The sequence below is a fragment of the Bemisia tabaci genome, chromosome 2 (genome assembly GCF_918797505.1).
Source record: "Bemisia tabaci chromosome 2, PGI_BMITA_v3".
Lineage (NCBI taxonomy): Eukaryota > Metazoa > Arthropoda > Insecta > Hemiptera > Aleyrodidae > Bemisia > Bemisia tabaci.
This window is the reverse complement of record NC_092794.1, coordinates 64,124,168-64,142,435: the sequence shown is the minus strand read 5'-3', so window position 1 is coordinate 64,142,435 and position 18,268 is coordinate 64,124,168.

Sequence of the window (18,268 nt, the reverse complement as noted above, 5' to 3'; positions counted from 1 at the left end):
CAAATTTTATATTTCTTATCTATTTTTAGGGGTAAAACGCCAAGAGACCAAAACTCGCTCACTGATCACCACCCTTATCATACAATACAACTTGAAGACGGAGCCAGAGTATCAAAGTAATGTTATAAAAAGTAAAATTAGCCAGCTATGTAGACAATTTTTTTGCGTTTTTAAAGTTTGAGACAAATTTTAAGGCAAAAAAAAGGCCTTTACGGACACTTATCCTTTATTCCTAAAACAGAGAAGTTCTTCTTCGAAACGCTTTATTCAGATCGACCAATGCTGCTACATCAAAATCCAATTAGTGATATTGATTGTATGTTCATTTGAATTGCACAAGTGTCCAGCTAAATATACAGAGAAAACCATACATTATACGGCTTTCATAAAATCGTTGCCTACCGCAACACTGAGAATCACTTGCCATGAAATTGATAAAAAATCTGTGAACAAAGGGAGCTTCCATCAGAGGGTAATTAGTTGGCTTATGAATTAGAGTGACATTTGCCTCTACTGAGATGCATTTGTCCTTATTTGACCAGGTGTCTCTTTGCAGTCGTCCAAGTTCGGTATTTTGCCTACTTTCAATGCAATGGCTCTATTGAAGAGCTCAGAAGTCAGGATGGTTTTATAGAGTTGAAACCATGAATTTTATTCTAAATATTAGTTTTAAGAAGGAAGAGCTTAAATTAATAGTTTATTCATAAATATATTATCATCTGATGAACATTTTCGTCTGGAATTTCTGGGCAAAAAGAGGCAACTGGAACGTCCCGTAAAGGGATGGCGGCAGGGCGTTGATGAAGAGATGTTGCGGTGTCAGTTGCCCGATAACCTCTGAAAGGATACACATGTGTGGCGTTTGAGTGTCGCAGCACGCCAGAGTGCATTACAGGAGCAATTTTACGTTTGCATGAAAATTTTAACTTATGGAAAAGGATCGATAAACAAGGTGTTTGCAGCGAACACCTTAATAATCGATTCTTTACCATAGGTTTAAACGGCATAACAATCGATCCATCGAAATTCACGCCACACCATTGAGGGACGACGGAATGGATGGTCAAGCGGTGCGGTGGTGGTTTATCAGACACGTTGGCGCGGCGCGTCGAGTGAGGATCGGAGAGAAAAGAAAAAGCGTATGAATAAGGATCCGCGTTTCCTCACGCTGATCGAATGGCATTTAACCCGCTCGGCAAAACGCAGGGTTTTATGGCCGAATCATGAGCGAAAAGAGTTACAGGTGTAATAAAACGCCCGTGATGAGACAAGAGGCGTATCGCACACCGATGTTCTGCTTGATTCGTCACCATAACAATTTTACGATTTGCGTGATGACGGTTTGGCGCTACGCTTGACAAACGAGAGCAGAGGCCGATCCAGCAATTTGGCAACACCGGTTTCCCTTCATTTACACCTATGATATTTACACCTATGATATTTAGATAGATGTATAGATAGATATAGGTAACAATTTAATCAGCCCAAAATATGTAAATGAAATGAGAGGAACACGGGGTACAGGCTGTAAATAGATATCACCACCACCGCTTGACCATCCATTCCGTCGTCCCTCAGTGGCGTGGCGTGAATTTCGATATATCGATTGTTATGCCATTTAAACCTATGGTAAAGAATCGATTATTAAGGTGTTCGCTGCAAACACCCAGTTTATCGATCCTTTTCCATTGGTTTAAATGCCATGACAATCAATATATCGCAAAGCACGCCACGCGCCACTATCGTCCCTCTGACGCACAGTGGATCAAGTCAATAGAAGAAGTTGGAAATTTGGAAACTTAAAACGTTCATAACTCAGTTTATACAAAAGTTTAAGGTTCTAAAAGTGGTTTCACTGGTTTCCTCGGGAAATTTTCGTTTTTGAAGCACTCTTTAATGTTTAAAATGTGACGAAATGAACATAAAAATTTGTAATTTTTTTTTACCTTGTCTGACCTCTCTAATTGATTCGATCTACTGTGTGACGTAAGGAAATATCTCAATTTCCGGTGAGCCCTGTTTTACGTATGAAACCATGCTTTCTGGGGCTCATCCAGGAATTGAGATACGCCCTTACGTTGGAGGAGCGACGATTTAACCAATATTTCTCGCAAGCATCATCATTGAAGACGATGGATAGTGGGAACATTTCACGCCCAGACACAAATACATTACACAGACCCTGTATTCAAGTAGCACAATGCAACAAAAATATTGAGATAATTTTGCTATTTATTGCGCTAAAATTGCATTTTTATTTACTATAGGTGCAATATTTTTTACATCATTTAATGAACGCCGATTTTTAACAATCGACAAACTGAGTTCCATGTGCGAGAAAGGTGAGGCAACGCAAAAAATCGGATCTTATTTCAATTTTATTACGATAAATCTCAATAAGAGGAGCCCCTTCAATTTTAAATAGGCAAATTACACAACAATGCCGTGCAATTGCAATAGTTTAACTTTGTAATCACAATTTGTTGCAATCGGTGCCCCTTCAGTATATTTCCTATAATGTAAAAGTTACAAGTTACTAGTAAATGGAAATCCATGCTCATAGTTCCACCTATTTGTGACTGATGACCAAAGCGATGAAACATTAAAAGGTCTCTTGCACGTAAAAATAACGCCAATCGATAAACTTTCTTTCCCTCGTTCAATAGAAAAAGCCGGCCTGAGTTTTGTAAGTTCTGAAATGGAAGTATTTCTGCCACGAGCCCTGAGACCCATAAGAATATGTGCATAACAGGTATCAGGGATCACGTCATAATTCACATAGTTCCGTTTGATAGAAATACGTTCACAAAAGTTTCTAATTAAACTTTCCCAAAAACACTAAGGTATTTTAGAACTTTCAAGGCATTTACAAAACCATGTAACGCAACTCTGTTGTAATTGTCATGCCTGCTGATTCTCAACGTAAAGAGACCAATTGCTTCTGACGCACGGAAACTTTATTGACGAGTTCTCTAGAATTGTTTCTTGATTTTAGAGAAAGGGATGACATTCTTACAGGGTCAGACTGGCTCGCATCTAAGGGCATAGACCCTTGGCTGGTTAAAGGGGCGTAATGTGACATTTCTGCAGGTAGGGCATCCCCCATGTGGAGAGGGGTTCAGAAAATTTTGTCAAAGCAGCACAAGTTTACGCTGTTTTCAGGTTCAAAGTTTATTAATTGTACAGAGTGAAAATTGCAAAATTGAACGTATCGAAGTAACCGACAGACTTCTGAAATTAAAGAAAACATAACAAATTAAAGCCACAAGACGCATCCAAGCACCATTATTTCCAAAAGAACCGAGCCAGTACTGCGATTTACACGAGATTAAGACGTGGGTTTGCAAATCCATCCTAAAAGAGAATCACACAACAACCTGAAAAAAGAAGAAAAAACGAGTATCAACACAGCCGAAGGTAGGATAGACGTGTTCGGGCCTCTTTTTTAACTTTCCTTCCGAATCAGAGCGACACCTCATTGACAGCATAAAGCAGAGCATTGAGAGCTCACGCTTCGCGTCATCGCGCCTTCAATTTTTCAGATGCAGCACGGAGGTTCATCAAGTACGAATAGTTGTATCTCCGCGCCGTCATAAACGCGCATCCTTTCCCTAGCTTTATTTCCATATTGTGTTCATTTGCGTTTTTCTTATTCATTATGGTGCTTCAAACTAGTAGCACAGAGCAGAGCATTGCGAGTTGACGACTCACGCCATCGCGTCTTGCATTTTTCTATGCAATGTGGACATCCGTCTTGCGCGAATCGTCGTATCGCGTTTACACTTTAGATGTCTCTTATTTTTTAATTTCGAGATAAATGAAGGTTAAGTTCGCCCGAGGTATGCTATGGTATGTTCAAATCAACAGTCATTTTGAAAAGGAAGAAATGTGTTTAAAGGTCTCTCAAAAGGTCTATAAAGGGTTCGTATGTCTAAAAATCGAACCGACCATCCCCTCTAAGGGAGTTACACATAGCGATCAATGAAGGAGGGGGATGATAAAGCGCCTGTATGTCGACAAAAAGGTGAAAATTTCACAGAAAAGTATTTACGCCTCAAAAAGTAGTTCTTGGACCTCTGTTCACCTTTATCATGCGTGAGAGCACCTTTATTTACTCCTAACTCTCTCTTCTTCCGTTCATTTCAGAAATTTTCCGCATATATTCTCGGTCGTAATTGTTGTTCTCTTCTTCTTTTAGAAGAGCGCGTTTTTGGCGCGCCAAGGGGGCGTATCTGCCAATGGCAGATTAGCCTTATGGCCAGTCCAAGCCTGAATTCTTAGGCCGGATTCGTTATCTCATAACAGTGGTATGAAAGTTAGTGAAAAATGGAGAATATTTTTGGACTCAGGAGATCAAGGTACGCCAGAAAAACTTCATCCCATGCCTAAGATTTTTTGCATTTTTTTCCATTTGTTGTTATTCTATTTATTTCTTTGATTTTTTTATAAAAAAACATTTTGTTGCTCCTTGTTATCGGAAGCATGACGACAAGTTCTTAGGAGTACGAAGGAAGCCACTTCCTCTACTAACGGCTAGGGCACAGGCCCACGTTCGTAAATGCTCTTAACGAGCACTTATAAATAAATCACCCATAAATATTACGGATTGTCAAACCAATGAAAATAAAATCAGCACTAAAAACATGCCATCATCTACAGAAAAAGGCTGGTTTTGTGCCCATCTCTTGGGCAGTCGTCCAGGTGATCTTTTGTCCGTTCATAAAAATTGAGTAAAAATAATCAATACGGACTAAGTCGCAAATGCAGTGCTGTTTATGACCAGGTGATAGGGTTTTGCTCCTTAATGACATTTAAACGATGCTATGTTTGAAGACAAACGCTACTAGCAAAAACGGATCGCGCCCTTGACCCACAGAGCCAAGCTGGGCATCATCCGAGAGCCGTTAAAAACCGTTGAGGGATGACGTCATATTTTTACCGATCACAGAGGATCTTCAGGGTACTTGGAGCTTGACGGCTGCGGCTGGCCGATGGAAAAGTTGACGTCAACGAAGTGTGCGAGGAACGAGCCCCTTATGCCGCGACCTTGCGCATCCTTTCTTTGAGTCCGGACTAATTAGTGCACGTCACTCTCGAAACATGGACTCTGTCCTATCTAAATGAATAGACCCGTGAGGAGCCAATTCATTCACGAGCAACGGTTCTCAACAGCAGTTTTTTCGGGGTTTTTCACGGAAAAATACGAACAAAGAATCCAGTGCCCCCATTACCCGGAATTAGTGCCGGGTTTCGGAACTTTTGAGATTCTCCTGAATTTTTCCCGGAACTTTTGAAATTTCCGAAATGTTCCGGATCTTTTGCATTTTCCGGAAATTTTGGAAAAATCAAAAAAGAATCCTGGAACTTTCGACGGTCATGGAATGGGAGAAATCGGAACAAAAAAGTTCCGAATCCGAGAACTTTTGGCGGCCACGGAATGGGAGCACTGGAAGAATCTGAGGAGAGTTTTTGGAATTTGACACAAATCGCACGGAAAAAGGACACTGCAGGTTACTAGATTCCTCATTACACATGAAAACCCTAAGAAATCTAGTAGCACGTAGTAGATTTCCGGTAGTGCCAATCATGCATCTAATTAGGTTTACCTATCAACCGCACGAACAGAACTGTCCAAACTCCAGTGCTGCTGGATTTCTTGCGGATCAAATAACATCAAATCCAGAATTTAGTAACCTCTGAGACTCTTTTTTCGTGTCGATGTTAGCAAGAGTAACTTTTAATCCAACATTTCGTACTTCTTAGACTTGGTAGGTATTTCTTTGGTACTCTCTTCTCCCTCGTTTTCTACTTCTTCTTCTTCATCATCATCCTCTTCCACATGTACTTCTCCTTTTTCTTCTCCTCCTTTTTCCTTTCTCTCTTCTTCATACTTTTATTCTCCTCCCTCTCCTTTGTCTCCTCCGTCTTCTCTTCTTAATACTTCCCCCCTCCTTCCTTTTCAGTTAAGATCCTAAGACTAGGGTTAACATTGTTACAAGCAATGCTTACACCAAGACGAGAAAATAACAAGAATATGTTCAAGAAATAATTTCAAATTAGTTTACAATTTTGACTAAATTTTGCGACCAGGAACTACCATTTCTGGCTCATTCATAAAATCACCTATATATTTCTAGAGGGAAATCAAAAACACATGAGCTGATCTGTAAATGAGTCAGATTCTACAAAATGTAGTCGAAAACATAATTTAGGGTAGGAAATTTGCATAGGTATTCATGGACTTGGATACGTTGCTTTATATTTCGTCGCTCCTTTTACGTAAAGGCGTACAACTTCATTTCGAAATGAGGTTCATCGTCCACATGCACGCTTTTACATCAGAGAACCGACGATTTCAGCTCTGATCTGTAAATAAAGTTTCGCACCTACAATTAACTTGGGTAACGACAGACAGCCGCGAGACGAAGATGACCAATGGCCGTGAGTTGAGAGCAAAGTGCTCAAGAATTGAGCCGTTTGACTGTGTTTGTTTTAATCATGACCCGATATAAATGAGATTTGGTGCCGAGAGCTGTGCTCACCTATATATTTAAAACACGGTTGCCACTTTAGCATCTCGTGAAATTTTGTCGTAACTTTAGAATAATTGAACCGTATGGTTTAGGAACAACGTCACATCAATTTTTCCGATTATTTTATCCAATAAAAAGTGTTGCCAAGATATTTCCTTGAAATAATTGTCCGTGAAGATTTTCGTATGAGTTAAAAAAAAATCTTTGCTTTCAAGCAAACATGTTTGTGGGTTTTCTGAAACAGGGTATGACATGGGCAAGAATTAAGACCGAAATGCAATCGAAGATACATATTTTTTTACTTTAGCTGTAGGTGTCAGTCGTGATGTAATGTTCTCTTGAATATCGAGCAATTGAATTGCATTTTGCAATAATAAGGAACCACTAACTCTGGCTCTTCTGGAAGAACACCTTTTTGCAAAGGGAAACCAATGGCATATATGTTGTTTCTAAATGAGCCTTAAATAGTGGTTATTGCAAAATGGACCGAGCTCATCAATAAGGAACCAACCCACATTAAGTTGAAACTGAGAAAAATAGGTTTGAAGTTGTATTCATGCATAAGGCTCAATGTAAAAAATAAAATGTAATCCCTCTTTTCACAAACTAATTCCTGGTTTTCGCCTTTTAGTTTGTGGCAGGAGAGAGTATATGGTCAGTGGAACTCAAAAACAGTCTAATCTCAATTTTTTTCGGAAATGTGGGTTGGTTCCTTTCTGATAAACTCGGTTCAAATGTAATCTCAGTTAAGATGTATTATGTTCAAGGTTTTAAAACTCGTGGGTAAATTTCTGAGGGATTGCACCTGAATTTGCGATCACAAAAAGGACGCTAATACATATTAATTTAACAAAAAACAAGCGGGAAAGTTCTAATACTGTCGTATTAGAAAAGCGCTCAGGTGTTAGTAAATGTATTTAGTGAAGAATGGACCTATGAACTCCGTCGACTTGGCTGGGAAATGGGAAAAAAAACATCAGCTGATAGCAAACAAAGGTTACCAAGGAAACCGTAAACGCGTATTTTTGTTTCCCGAAAATGAGCTCACCGTTGAGCTCATCAGGCGCGTTTTTTTTAGGCTTCATTTGAGTTCAACGATCAATTTCGATAAGAATTACTCTACCGCTAAGAAATTCTCTTGCAGACAAACGATCGAAACTACCTGCGCATTACGTTAAAAGCATGAAATACAGTTTTCACAGCTTTATTTATTTTAAAAATGGACCCCCCCCCCCAAAAAAAAAGCCTACACAACGATGAGCTGGTGAGAATTTAAACGCATTTGCACTAGTATACTAGTACTCAGAGGCAAGTCGAAATCAAAAAGCGCTGCCTATCGGCTGAGCGCTTAAAATTACAAACTAACTACGCCTTCCCAGAGGAGCATGAACTTTTGCTTGATACTGCAAGAATGTTCCAAGTGTTTTTAATAATCGACTGCCACCCGGCAAGACTGCTTCGTGCAGTTCAGCTGGGTCCGCTGCTTCTGAGCCCTCCTCCGATCCAAGTCCACGACCGCGACGCGAGTGCCCCGTCGGACGCACCAAGACCTTCTTCGGTGTCCTCTAAAATTCGGCCCCAAGTCGTTATGGAAATTAGCACCAATTTTCTGGACTAGAACGAGATTAGATCCAAGACCTAAGTTTGGGCGCCTCTGCAGCGACGTCGGTAAAATCATGTCATTCGTAAATACGTGACACTGAACATCGACTTTTTAACCTCCCTCCCCCTCTCGTAACGGACATATTACACAAATCTGCACAAAAAAATAAAATATTGCGCACTGAAATTGGCATTTCGTGTGATGAATTTCGGATGCTAACTTGCTACCGAGCGTTCATTTTTCATTCCGTTTTATTGGAAAATCGCTCATTTTCACGATACGTAACGCAGCGTTGAAGCCTACTAAGCACTTGTAAAGCAGGCCTGTACCCTCCTCCCAATAGATACATGATGCATTTTATGAACGGCCCCTTTCAACATTCGCGATTTGAGGATGAAAACTAAGGGTTAAATTGGTTCACTGGCACGCTCAGTAAAAGCACGCAATTTTAGGATTTCCAGCGGTGAATTGTTAAAGTGTGCGCCATGAATCACCTTAAAATACTTTTTTGCACCTACTTTTTTCAGAATTTTTCCGCTTCATCACCCGCTTTTACACGCTATTGCTTTTAATCGAAATTCGGTCACATTGCGTTTAATAAATCAATTCCGTGCGTGTTTCCAATCTACACGAGATTCCCTAAAAAAACCTCTCAACGATACTATTTTAGGGATACCCATTTACCTTTCTCAATCATAATATTAACCTTCACAAGTGGGGCCGACAAACTTAGAATTTACTGACTTTTATCATTACAAAATTATGAAAAGTAGAATAATTTCATTTATCTCCTTGCTTTTTTTTTTTATTTATTGATATCTTCGGTTTAATTCTTTATGTATTTTCTTGCTCTGCTCATTTTGTTTCTTCCATCAGATTATCACAGGGACCTCCTAAGAGATATGAAACTACTTTAAGGGAGGACTATGAGTACGGCGTTTTAGACACAACACGATACAAATGAATTCCTGATTTAATAATTAAATTGTTGAAAAATATTTCCGACATACTCCAAATGTACATTTTACGATAAGGTACAATTTTTACATTTTTTACTAAAAATGAAATACCCTGTGGATTCCACTAACGATGGAATACCCTGTAGATCCCACTAAAAATGGAATACCCCGTAGATCCTTTCTTACCTCTGAAATTTTTGCTGTTTTATATTTGTTTTTAACGTTCATTTCTGGCAGTCTGAGTTTTTTTTTCGCAAGTTTTTCCCAGCTCCTATATTCTTATAAAAAGTTAGGTTTACTTGTTTCGGTTTTTTCCTAACCAGTAGAACCTGTACAGCAAACTGTTCAACCATTGTTACTCTTATTTTTTAATGTCAAAACCGTTGATGTAACAAATCTTTTTTCTTCTCTACAGATTGATACCTTAATCATAAGGTAGTTGCTAGTTACCAATCGTTTATTCTGCAATCTCATGTTCAATGTACATCGTCTTGAAAAATAAAGTATATTATATTAAATTTTTTACCGTAAAATCTACATTGAAACATGTCGGATACTTAATTAACTACAAAATTTTTAAATCAGCAATTTCATTTTTTTCCCGTGAAATTGCAAAGTTGTATTTGAAAAATTAGTTCCTTTTCAGCTTCATTTGAGAAAACTGGCAACGCGGCAAGATGCATGAACGATGAGTCCACGACGATCGACGGCCAGGACCCGACACCTCCTCTAAACAGCGCGCAACATCACGAAAAGATGCGCCGCCGGGCTCCGCTGCATTATAGAAACACATAAAAAACGCGATCACACACGCACGCGCCGTGACCCACCGCGCGACATTGGCACCCGCACAAATCAAAGGGGTCAGAGGTCGCGGGGGGCGGTCCTCAGCCCCCTCCCTTCACCCGTGAAATAGGTTGCTTAGGCTACTAATTAAACTAATTTTCATGCTCATCGCAGCCTTGTTCTGCATCCGATGCGTGCGTCGGGCGTCTAATTTGGTCGTTTTTCGGATGGAGGAACGTAACTTTCCTCCAACGTTGCGAAATTTCAATTTGTAAATTTTATTTTTACTAGAAAATTATTGCGCTCCTTACTGAAACTTACAGTGATTATTCTTCACTTGTTGAAGTGCAAAAAGCAGTAAAATTTTGGACGCAATTCACAAAGTCAAATTCTTATAAAAAATTAAATTATTTAAAGCGATCTTGCAACCTTGGAATGGAATTACGTTTCTTCGTCTGGATACGAAGATCTGTGGCTCTATGTTTTGTAGCCTCGACTCAATATTTATAAATTACTCAATTAGAATTTGTCAGTCGAAACGGTTATCCACTGCGCTGAATCAGCTATAAATGGGCCTGTTGACTGTTGCACACGAGAGGTATACGTAAAAAGAAACATAAATCTGGAGGGAAAATCGCGCGAAAGTCACAACGTGCACACCAAAAAAGTATGAATTTCTTAACGCTCAACTCCAACACACAATAGAGGACACCGCACCAAGAACAGCCTATAGGCGTATAGGTCGTTATTACACCCATCTGCTTTTCGGATTCTACGTACCCTGGACTATGCTGTGGTAGCGATAGAATATAGATACGTAACGGCTCGAGGTCGAAAAACCTTTTTTTTCCGAGTTAAGTCAGGCCTCTGGGTCGATGGGTGCCAGAACGACCTATAAACGGGCCTATAAGGTGCTAGTTACCCCTTCCCTCACTCACTATCGATATTCTTTCATTTTGCGTTAATCAAAGGTGATTAAAATGATTTATACTTCATATTGCCACCAAAATGACTGTTGGGAGTAATAATGGCCTATAAACCGCTTTTTTAAATTAAATATTTGAGAGTATAAACCCAAAATGTATCGCAAAATCCACGCGGCATCCTTCAATAGAAGGGTTAGGTCACCCAAGAACACCGAAACAGGGTACCTGCATAGAAAAGTCTGCGCAGTACATCAAAAACAAAACTTTAAATGCGTTTTTCTCAAAACGCGGTTTCCATACACGCTGGGCTTGTCGATTTCCTTTGACATTCTTGCAGTGGTGAATGCATTACTGAAGTGCGCTCCAGCTAGAATTGTATTTAGAAAATGGAAGGTTTTTATAGGAGGATGAAAAAAAAAAAGTAGTACGGAACAAAACAAAAGAATATGAACTATGTAATGGAACGTAGGTTGATTTAAATTTCTGATAAAAACTTCTTTCAAATAAAACACAAATTAATGGAGTTGCATTAGCTCGTAAAATCAGTCATTCTATTGATTTTGTGCTCCAAGTTCTTGCGAAACTACAAACCTGATATTGAAACTTGGCTGTTGTGAAAACGCCTTCAAATGCGGCGTGATACCTCACGCATTCCGGAGAGTTCAAATAGTTGTATCATTGCGCCTTAGAAATGTGACGGCAGATTACAATTGAAACAGCCTTCATACACGCTAGTCTTGTCGATTTCCTTTGACATTTTAGTAGTCGTGAATGCATAGCTAAAATGCGCTCCAGCCGGAAGTGTATTCAACAAATGAGTAGTTTTTATGGGAGGATTGAAAACAAACAAATGGTAGGAAATAAAACATAATAATAATAAGAGTTTTGCAAAACGATAGTCCGGGTATCGGAACTTGGCTGTTTTGAAAACGCCTTCAAATGCGGCGTGATACCTCACGCATTCGGAAGAGTTCAAATAGTTGTATCATTGCGCCGTAAGAATGTGACGGAAGATTACAATTGAGGACACCGCATCAAGAACAGCCTAAAGGCGTATAGGTCGTTATTACACTCATCTGCTTTTCGGAATCTAGTACCCTCGGCTATGCTGTGGTAGCGATAGAATATAGATAGGTAACGGCTCGAGGTTTTCGTTTTTCTCTACGGGGCATTTTTAAGTGTATCCGATGTTGAAAAAAAAAGGGCCTGCTTAGAAGGGGAAAGTTAACGTGTGTGATTTGGACTACCCGAATTGAGGGGCTTGGAGAGCAAGCGTGATATGATCAGTTTTTGCAGTTTCGAGAAATTTGGAAAACAAGTTTAAACTGACTTTTTAATGCTTAAAAATTGGCTTTCAGCTGTGAATTTTTCACATGATATATTTTAAGACTAGTTTAAGTTGAAATTTGTAATACCTCAATTTTTTCAAAAATTGAACTTATCCCATTTGTCTATAGTAAGCCCTTCAATGCGTCACTAAACCGTGTGTTCTTTACTTCGCTATCTCGTTTCATTTTTCACCAATGTTTGTTAAAATTAAACGTATTTCAATGTGAAATTGTTGCTTGTTAACTATACAGATAACACAAATCAGATTTAATTATTTAATTCTGAATGTAAATAATTCCGACTTTCCAATCATTTTTACAAAGGAGAAGTAGAAAAACATTTGACGAATATCGTAGAAAGCCGAGATCTCTTCTAATTCGCGCCAGATGACGTCATTCTGTTCGACGCGAAACCTGGGAGTTTTAAATTCGTGGAATAGTTGGGCTTTCTGAACTGCGTATTCCTTAGTTTCCGAGTTACTTTTTCTCGTTTCAATGTGCGCATCATGTTCAACTTGTCATTTACCTCCAGAAAAATGAATTCGCAAGTCAAAATTCGTCTCATAGTCTAGAGACCTATTGTGATTACGGTGTGGATTTCAGGCGTTCTTGACGTACTCGTCGTAAGAGGGGGGGGGGGGTGATGTACTTTACCAGTTGACGGTCGAATCATCTAATTCTGTCCTCTGCGTATCAACAGAGCCATTCCGAGGAAGAGGCTCCTAAAAAACTGATGTTTTTTCCCGGAAAGAGCGAAATTGACGAAATGTGCGGTTAAAATTAAAGCCCGTGATGAGAATTCCTCTGTTTTAATTTTTTTAGACCGGATTCGAGGAAGGGTTTAACAATACTAGATATGAAGGTTTATTACCTTTTTCATTTACGCACGGGCGAATAGATGATGAAACTAGTCTGCGATGTTTCCGAAGTTCTTCTTCTTTTTTTAATTTTTTTAAAGTATAACCTCAAAGAATATTTCGTACTCACAGACGAAAAGTAAAAGAAAATTTCAATAAATTCCGTTGAATTTTTGACTACTTTGAAATAAATTTTGATATACAAAGACGCATTTTTACGGTTTCATCGTCGATATTATGGCAGTGCGGGACAATGTAAAATTTGCAATTCTGCATCATCAAAATTTATCTTTGATGAAGCAAAAAATTTATCAATCAGCATAAGTTTTTATTCAAGCCACGTGTTAATAAATAACTCAGGATCTCTGAAAAGTGGGATTTGCAGTAATATTTTGCAAGACTTCTCCCGTTTGGATTTGAAAGATCGTCTGATGATTATTTCTCGTGCTGACATGCTCATTGCTTGCTTTCAATGAATGTAATGAGTTCTTAGACATGGTGTGAAGTAAATCACAACCAGTGTTCACAGAACTCACAGGCGCCAACTCGCCAATTGCGCCTAAAAAATCGGTCATGGCGCCTAAAAACTGAAGGCTCTGCGCCAACGTGGCCCCCTCCCCTCCAAAAAAAATCCGAATTTTTCTGATTGATGATTTTTCGAAAGTCACAAGTTACAGCTACTAGTTCTGTAACTAAAACATTCCGCGTCTAACTTTTTACAAAATGCGCCGTGATATATAGGCAAAAAGTCAATTTGGCCCCTAAAAAATCTCCAATGGCCCCTAAAAATTGAGCTTGATGGGTCACATGGCTCCTGAACCTTTAAAGTGAGTTTCGAACACTGATCACAACGTAACATGATTTCTCTTAAACATTTCACGAGGAAAATGAATCACACGACAGGAAGTCTGCAAATCAGCACCAAAAATATATGTTTACAATTAATATAAGTTAAAACACAATTGATGTTATTTAAGTAAACTAACTTCACTTGTCCTGCTTTGAAAATACTTGCTAAATATGTGCTTGTTGATATTGCGTCCAAGAGTTGAGTTTCCGAACATTTCTAGTTGCGTCATGTGCTTCTAACTTAACGTTTTAAACGCGTGTAAAGAAAACATTCGAATTTTTTTTTCTAGTTCAGAATTTGTCTAGTGGCCCATTCTAGTGGCATTCTAGTGTGGATGGGTATTTTAGTATGGCACATCCCATTTTTGGACTTTGCCTTGGGTGAAGGTTCTCATTTTTAGACACCATTTTCATTGAAGACACTAATTTTTAGAGACCACCTTGGATGAAGGCACAACCACCCCCCCCCCCCCCAAAAAAAGGCGAAATACAACATCAATAGATGTTTTCTGAACGAAAAACTGTTTTCGCACAATGGAATACTGTAGCCGCAATGATGCCAAAATCAAAGGTCTGGAATGGATAGTGATATGTTGCACACTCAAGATACAGCCGATTTAATTGAAAATACTTTCTGTTGGTAAAATTACTCGAAAATGACGATGAATACATCAAAACAGTCTAAAATAGTCTAAAATCCACTCTTGGGCGTGAAATAGCGTAGTTTGCATCGCCTCTTATCAAATTTCCCCCTGTCTGCGCGCAATTTTTCTTCATCGTTGGCGTTCTTCCTGTGTAATCTACAGAAATATCCAAGAGTCACTTACCCATGTAACTCATTTCCAATTGACATGGAAAGGAGGAGTATCGTTAAGGGCATTTTCCGGCCCCACCTGGATTTTGCCGAATGTTTCATATTTTTAAAGTACTAGTCCTAGGTAGACTCTATGCCGAATATTTCACCGAACAGAGCCCATGCGCAAAGGTGCAGCAACGCCTCAAACCTAAAATCCTGGCATCGAATATATAGTTATATATAGTTATTATATTATATAGTATATATAGTTATTTTCGTCGACTTTTTCGACTAATATCACTCTTCCAGCAGATTTTCTCTACGAATTTGTCTGCGTACTTTCCATTTCTTGCGTTTAAAAGAAGCCTCCGATGAATATTAAAAGGTCGTACGGTCCATAGGGGTTTTTACAATCTTGCTCACGTAGAACTCAATTTAAACCAAAACCGCGTACGATTTTGAAAGGAACGCAAAAAATGAATAAAAAATGTTCAGTGAAACTTCTTTCTACGTTGCCAAATTTTAGAGAAAAATCGTTCCAAAGGGCCAAAATGGCCAAAATTTGATAAACTGCCACGCCTAAGGTTCAAGAAAGTGGAGTACGACTCTTATATTGACGTACGGAACAGCTCTTACCAATATATACAACATACCAAAAAAGTATAGTTGTGCCTGGATTCCCATGATGTGAAAATTGACCGGGATGTCGTGTTTAGAGGCCTTTTTGGACTGTAAGGCCCCTTAAATTCATCGGAGACCTTTTTAAAGGCCCAAATTGAAAAGTACGCAAACAAATACGTAGGAAACATCTGCTGAAAGAGTGATATCTGTCGAAAAAATCGACGAAAATATTTATCGATGCAGGATTTTGATTTAAGGCGCTGCTGCACCTTTGCATCGGCTTCGGCTAATAAAAAAAAAAAAAAAAAAAAAAAAAAAAAAAAAAAAAAAAAAAAAAAAAAAAAAAAAAATTGCGCAAACCGCAGGTCAAAACGTTGATTTTTCACAAAATGGTGACCGGTCAAAGTTCAAAATAACGGGATTTGGCATCTCCATTTTGATCGCCGGATTGGGATACAATTCGCTATCCGACGGTTTTTTGGGACGAGAAAAACGATTCCGAGTTTTCCGGGAAATTTAGTCATTTTTAAAAGGGCGACCTAGTGCGGGAAAGTGGATATTTCGGCTGCTCCTCGGTGTAGCGTTAATTTATTACGCGTGAACAAACTCCTGCTGATTGTTTCTAAGTTTTTTTAGTGAAAAGAAGACACGTATAACATGCAAACGCCCTTACGAAAAATTGACTGGAATGACAACCTTGGCTGACGTGCATGGGCTAGAAATGTAGAGGTAGCCATTTTTCAATTCATTTTTTCTTCTCATATTTTATTGCTCCCTCTCTTTCTAGCTCTCCGTAATGCTCTCACTTGACGCACGTGAAGACTAGAGCACACTTTCAGATTCCGCGATATTCAGAAACCGATGGAAAAAAAGACTCTCATTTGTGTCACATTCAAAGGTCGACTTATATTTCACCTTAAAATCATTAAATCTCCGGCATCTAGAGTGAGCATACAGCCCGAGTTATCCTACAGTTTCTATGTTGGAGTGTCATGGAGCGATGTGCAGGACAGTGCTACTGTTATTCCTCGTATACCAATTTTCAAAAGGTAAATTTAAATCGTACATTTCAACCTAAGTCCAGCAATTGCGGCGTTGGGTGCAGAAAGAGCATTCCATGGTTGCAGTGATTTAGAATCACCGCACTGTTAATACATATTTTAGAGAGGAAACTATCGAGTGAATTTTCTGGAATTTTTAGTTTTTAGCATTTTTTGTTGGAAAATTCAGTAGAAGTTTTAACGAATTCTGTGCATTTGCTTTAGTTATAGTGGATGAAACGCTAACGGAGGTTCTAAGACTCCGCAACCAAGAAATGCCCTTTTCACACTCAGCCATTCAATTATGCACGACTAGACAATGCAAGGAATTTAGTATCGTAATAAGTTATATGCAAGCGTCACGTGAAAAATATACTACCCACCCTGAACATTTAAAAATTCAATTTATACGCGAGAAAGTTGCTTGTTTCATTCTTGGAAATTTAATCGTTTAAATTTCCCGCGCGCTCCTCAGGAAAATCGAAGTCCAAAGTGAAATCGTATCTCCGAAGTAATTTTGTGTCGTTATCTTTGGTGTTTAACGATAAATAATTTCCACTGAGAACAAGATTTTCCTTAACAGCTTAGGATATTGCGTGCGGTGCCTAAAAGAGGAGGAACGTTTTTCCATATTAAACGTCAGTAGTTTGAAGGATGGAAAGTGTAATTTTGTTATCATCATCAGGTGTTTCTAAGATCAAGCAAGTGTTTCTCTCGTTTAAACGGAATCCAGCGTCACAAGAATAACAGTTTAGTGTTGATTATTTGCCTAACTATAAGCCAGAATTTAGAGAAACTCCCCATATTTTCGAGAACGTTTCTGAAAATTTTCAAACAGTCGATTTGAGCTACGAATGATTTTCCTTGAAGGCGAGACGTTCAAGCTGACTAATTTTATAATGTTGACTATATAAGCTAATTTCTTTTCTAGTTTTTGTGCATTTCAACGTTTTCTGCGAAATACATACATTAAAGAATATTACATTTTAGCAATTTAGGTGTATAGCTCGTATTGCCTCTGCTTCCAGGTCTTTAGACAATATGAATTTACAGGATGAGAGCCAGATGGGCATTAGCATGAAACGTAGCAAATTTTCATTTAACATTTTTTTTAATAAATTAAAGAATGGTTATGCTTTTCTTGTTTAATTTTTTAATGGATTTTATATGTACGCATTTTTGTTATTTGGCAAAAACTTCTCTCAATTTTTTATTCATAACATAAACCCGTGAATGAATAAAGATAAAAAAGTTGTCAGGATAAACTTTCAAGCCGTATACGTAGTTAAAGCCCTTCTGACTCTCACCCCTTCAGTTACTATATCGATCGGTCGGCACGAGAGGTGAACATGGATAATATTTGCAGTACTTACATAAATAGTTATGCTAACGATTAGCGGGCAAACCTAAATCACGGTGATTGAGAAAAACGTGCCGGCACGCAATGGAGCGAGTCAATAGAAGAGTTTGCTTTTTTGATCTAAAACTGCAAGTTTCGATATTAATCTCGTCGCATTTTAAGTTATAAGGGGTGTTTCTAGTACAGAATTTGACGAGAAAACCAATGGAACCACTCTTAAAACAAGAATATTTCATATTGGTGTAGCCATACGATTTTAATGTTTTTAAATCATACCGACCTTTTTCTATGACTCGATCCACTGTGCGGCGCGCGGTGGCCGCAGTGAAATTGAAAGTGCTTGACACAAGCCACGCAACTGATTTTTTGAGTGGCTTCCAAACATTATTCGTTTGATGAATATATGGTTTCCATTAAATTTTACGCATTCAAAATCGTTGATGAAAATGCAAACATGCGTATATGTGTTGCGGAATTTCAAAATCTCTGCTTCTATTTCATTTTTTGAAACGAGACGGAACATAAATCATGGCTTGAAATTTTCATAGAGTATTCTTCACAAAGAGAAGAAAAATCAATGGAGTTTTCGAGAAATGACATAGGATAGTGG